The sequence below is a fragment of the Amborella trichopoda genome, chromosome 13 (assembly GCF_054954075.1).
Source record: "Amborella trichopoda isolate Santa Cruz 75 chromosome 13, AtrichopodaSantaCruz75HAP2 v2.0, whole genome shotgun sequence".
NCBI lineage: Eukaryota > Viridiplantae > Streptophyta > Magnoliopsida > Amborellales > Amborellaceae > Amborella > Amborella trichopoda.
The window spans coordinates 48350484-48355567 of NC_142348.1; the positions used below are offsets into that span (position 1 = coordinate 48350484).

The window sequence follows — 5084 nt, forward strand, 5'->3', positions numbered from 1 at the left end:
TTTTTTAAATTGGAAAACCATAATTTTTCTAACCTTAGAAAACTCATAGAACCACACTATTTCAGTAGACCTCTAAACCATATACCACCATAATCCATGGTCCCAATCCTATGATCGACACCTAGCAAATCTTTTGGCTTTTAGTACTACACCTAGAAAATCGCATAGTCATTCATTTTACACCTAGCATATCTGTTAGGTTTTAGTCGTTATCCATTCTACATAACCCTTTTGAGTTTATGAAAAAATATCTATCGTACCTCTTTTTAGAAGATCATTTTTTGTGTGGGACATGTAGGCAAGAAATAAAAAGAAGTTGGGATGTGGGAGGCTAGAGAGAGAAAAAGAAAGAGACGGAGAGAGAAAGATAGAGAGAGCCCAAAGAAAAAAGAAAACCGGTTAGCAAAATACTAGACTTAGGGAAACCTTAGGCCACCACCCTTAGGTCAAGAAATCCAACGAAGCCTTAGCATGGTTAAAACCTGAAGAGAGACAAAAGATGATGCATGGCATAAACTCAACTGGTCCTGATACGGGCGAGGCCTTGGCATGGTCAAAACCTAAAGAGAGACAAAAGATGACGCACGACATAAACTCAATCGGTCCTGATACGGGCGAGGCCTCAAAGCCTCGAGTTTGCGGGGCCAACTGGCATGGCCATGTATTTTTCTCATTCTTTTTTATTTATTTATTTATAGTTATTTTTTTAGATTTAGGATTTTATATCTATTTTATCCTTTCGTGCTTTTTGGATCAATGCTAACTCTACCACTGATTTGAGAGCGGATCTACTTATTTCTGAGTAGATTTGGCCTAAAATCAGAATTTGATTTTCTCCACTCTCTATCATCTTTTCTTAAAATCAGTTTGTGGTATAGATCTAAGGGATCTTCAGAAGATCTCTAATTTACACGGTAAATAGTTTGGCGCCACCGTGGGGCATTTCGAGCTAGATCCGTGTACGAAATAAAATAAAATAAATAGATCTCCTTTTGAGGGCCATGTTTTGATTAAAAAAAAAAGAAGAAATCGTTGATTTTGATGTTTTGTTTATATCGGATCCCCTTAATAATAATAATAATAAATTTTGCTAATTGTTGCATCTGATTAATATTCTTTTTCTTTCCAACAAATAATTTGCGGTGATCTCTCTAGCATACTTATCATAAAGCATTTTTTCGGTTTTAAATATGCTTTGAAATGAACGCTCCGCAATAAAGAGAGATTTTCCTTAAAAAAAACGAAAAAATAAGGAGGTTCACTCTCTTGCCTTTTGTGACAAGAGCACATATATGTATCTGTTACTCTCATGTTTCAGAAAGGTGAAGACAGTTTTTAGGTTCATAACTATCTTTCTGAAAGGTGAAGACGGTTTTTATGTGCGTAACTATCTTTCTGAAAGGTGAAGACGATATTTAGGTGAGTAACTATCTCAATTCTTTTTTTTTTTTTTTGTTTTCTTCTTGTCATGTCATATTGTAGGCGTCAACAATTTCTCTCTCGCAGCTGGAGAGAGATTAAAGCATGATGGATTGGAGAAGACCATTGGTGGGGAGGGAATCTGGCCCCTCTCGGGATGTTAGTTTGTCCAATAGTTTTTCATCGCCAGTGGTGGTTTTTTATCAAAATGCCTAGAACCAGTTAGAAATTAATTTCGAGCTTTTTGTGTGTGGATCCGTTTTGGCCCCCATATATGATCTTTTAGGCCTTTCTGACTGGACCCAGAGGGTGGAGATTATCCTACAGTCCTGATGTTAAAGCTATTGGCCCAAACAAAATAGTTTTTAAGCCTCGTTCTAAGGACGAGGTGAGGAAAGCTTTGTCCAACAGATTTTGTCGTGTTCGCGGTAATCTTCTTTCTTTAGATCAGTGGAAACCTTCTGACCACGCTTCTTTTATTCTTGTGGATTCTATTTGGTTGAAGTTGTGGGGTCTCCCCTTTTCTAGTTGGAATTTGACCATTATTAAGAAAGTGGCAAGTCAGTTTGGAGTTTACTTGGATTTGGACTGGGACTCTTTTTTAGTTCGATCTGAAGTTCTATGCGAGTTAAAGTTGGCCGATGCACTGGCCTCCTTTTCCCAAGAACCATTCTTTTGTGCTTGAGTGAGAGCTTCTTTGAAATCTCTAATACTGATGACTCTGGCTCCAGACCTTTACACCTTTTTGTAAAGGAGGTGGCAAAAGAAGCAGAACTGCATGAATTTCTGACTGGATACTGTGAGGAGAACAGCCGGAAATTTTCCCTCGAGGAACCGGAATCATCTTCATCAGGGGAGGAACGAGAGACACAATTTGAGGAATTTGAAATTAAAAAATATGGTAACACCTAAGATCACAAAAAGTTGGATTGTTATCGGTAGATTTCGGGATTCTTCGAGAGGATTTGCGGACGGCTTAGATAAGGATTCTAATCTTATTACTACGGCTTAGATCCCAAAAGGTTCTCTCTTATTTGGGCTTCTTTCAACGTTTCCTGTGCATTTTGTTGGCCATTCTTTAGAGGGTGAGTATGTATCCAATTCCATCACGTCAGGCAGTGACGAAAGGTTCCCGAAAGAATCCTAGGTAGGGCTTCAACCCTTTGATGATCGATCCCCATGCTGTGGTAAGCATTGATGAAGATGAAGCTACTTTCGAACCTATGCCCCTTGCTGTCGATAACTCTGATGTGGTAATGGATGTTTCGTCACTGGACGTGGTGATCTTTGAGAATCTTGTGGTAATTTCTCTTACTGAGCCTAGTTAAACAAAAGCTTCTGTGGTGGAAGATGCTAGGGGCTAACCTTTCGGTAGCCCTATGCAAGTCGGCATTTCCTCTGGTCACATTAGAAAACCAAGTGTGGAAAGGGCCACATGGTCAGTGGTGGGATCTTTGGTGGAGGATGCTCTTGTTTTTGTAAGTTAGTGGAAGACATGGGTATGGATGACATACCATTGCGGAAGATTTTGGAGGACATCAAGGAGCGCCGAAAGACTCGCTTATCAATGAAGAGGCATATGGTGAGTGGGAAGCTTCCCATGAAGTTTTGGGAGTTAAATGTTGCTGATGATGTTGCTGCCAAGAACCCGGCCAAAGAGTTTGTTGCTGATAAAAAGAAAAAGGGTGCCATGAAAGGAGTTCATTCATCTGTGAGACGTCAAGCCTGTGCAATTGCCAGAGGTGGCGCGCCTACTGCAATTGTGATTCTAAGCGGCAAGAGGCGTATGACTCCTCTTCATCGTCCTCGGATGGAGATGATAAACTGATGGAGGTGATGGCTCTTGAGGAGGTGTACTTAGGTTTTGGTTCCGTAGGACCAGGTTCTTCCTCTAACTCTCTTTCTGGTTTTTAATGAATCTCTTATTATGGAATGTTAGGGGTCTTGTCCATCCCAGTAGGAAGAGGGATGTACAGTTGCTTATAACTAAATGTAGGCCTGTTGTTTTGCTCTTGCAAGAAACGAAGCTCCCAAGTCCTAACTGTGGCTGTTGCTTTTTGTGGGATAGTTGCTTCTGGTGCATCGGGTGGTTTATGGATCCTCTGGGATCCTTTGGTTTTTGTGAATTTTGAAATTGTTATCACTTACTAGTGGGTTTCCATGGTCCTAAGGTGGGTTTCTCTTGGGTTTTTTTGAATGTACATGGGCCCACAGTGCTCGCTCTTAAAGAAAGTTTTCTTAATGAGCTCTCCTCTGTTATTCAGTCATGTTCTTTTCATGTGGTTGTTGGGGGCATTTTAACTTTATTTGGTGGCCGAATGAATGTCTGGCTTGTATTCTAATTAATACATCAATGCGTATGTTTAATAGGTTTATTGAAATTAATTCCTTACTGGATCGCTCTATTATTGGATTTAAATTCACCTGGTCCAATAATAGTATCACAAATTTATCTATGTCAAAACTAAATAGATATTTGACATCAGTGGAATGGATGGAGGAGTTCCTTCTTGAGTCTGTGAAAGCTTTAGCCAGAATCTCCTCCGACCATTGCTCCATCTTGCTCAATACGGGTTTGTTAAAGGGAGGGTCGAAATCTTTTCGTCTAGATGTGGGTTTGTTGGAAGAGAAAGATGTGGTTGAGCTGATTAAGGGTACCTAGGTTAACACTATTGTTTACGATGAAAATCGGACAGATCTTCCGACGAAGACCTCTCAGATTTTGATACCTTAAAAAGATAAAAATAATGTGGCAGAGAAAGTGGAACAAATCGAATTCAAATATGAAGCCAGATCTACCCAAAAACTAGTAGATCCGGTCTCAGTTCTGTGGCAAAGCCAGCATGATCCAAAACATCAAAACAAGAGTTCAAAGCAGTAAACTGACCAAAATTAATCAAAATAAAATAAAATAGTAAGAAGAAGAAGAGAACAATACCAAACTGGGCCAAATGGCCGGAGACCCCCGAGCCTTCGAGGGCTCGCACGTATCAGAACCGGTGTCCTCTTTGCCTCTCTGATTCAGATGTTGACCAGACAATATCTAGTTAAAAAGGGTTGTTGTGCCCTAGAGATGATTTAGAACTAGGGTTCCCTAAGTCTAGGTTGAGGTTTCTCAGGCTTAGGGTTAGGGTTTTTCGATTAGGGATTCAAGCTTAAATTTCTCTGAGCAAAGGGGCTAAGGTATCGATCTTTTTTTTTTCCCCGCTGAATGGCCACGAAAAAGGATTTAGAAAGGCCAAGGATCTATTGGGAAGGGCATCTTTCCATAACCAACAAATCCTCCAACCAAAGATACCATTTTTGGGGATTCAGGTTTGGGCGACACTAGTGGTATCGCCCAAAAAAATGTCGTAAAAAGTTCACCAAAAGGTAAGAAATTGAAGCACAAAAGAAATTTCTAATTTGGGCTTGAACAGGGCTGGGTGACACCAGTCGCCAGGGCGACAGTAGTAGTGTCACCTTAGTCTGGGTGGCACCTCTCGTGTTGCCCAAACCAAGTTGGTCCAAACTAATAATTTCTACTTCATAAGTGTTCTTCAACCTCTTGTTAAGCTCTCAGAGAAAATTTTAGTCAAAAAGGATTTTTCTACTATTTTTGGTGATTTGTTTAGTAAAATAGGGCGTCTGTAGGATTTTGCGTCAAAACGTGGTATCTGCAGGGT

The 5084-nt window shown here is 40.2% G+C and overlaps 1 long non-coding RNA gene across 1 annotated transcript; it reads left to right on the forward strand.

The window, feature by feature from the left end:
* The first annotated feature begins 360 nt into the window (after positions 1–360).
* On the forward strand, positions 361–3765 carry LOC148779295 (uncharacterized). The gene is made up of 2 exons (XR_016048337.1): positions 361–661; positions 1483–3765. It is a non-coding gene; the product is annotated as an uncharacterized LOC148779295 (long non-coding RNA).
* Positions 3766–5084: the final 1319 nt, after the last annotated feature.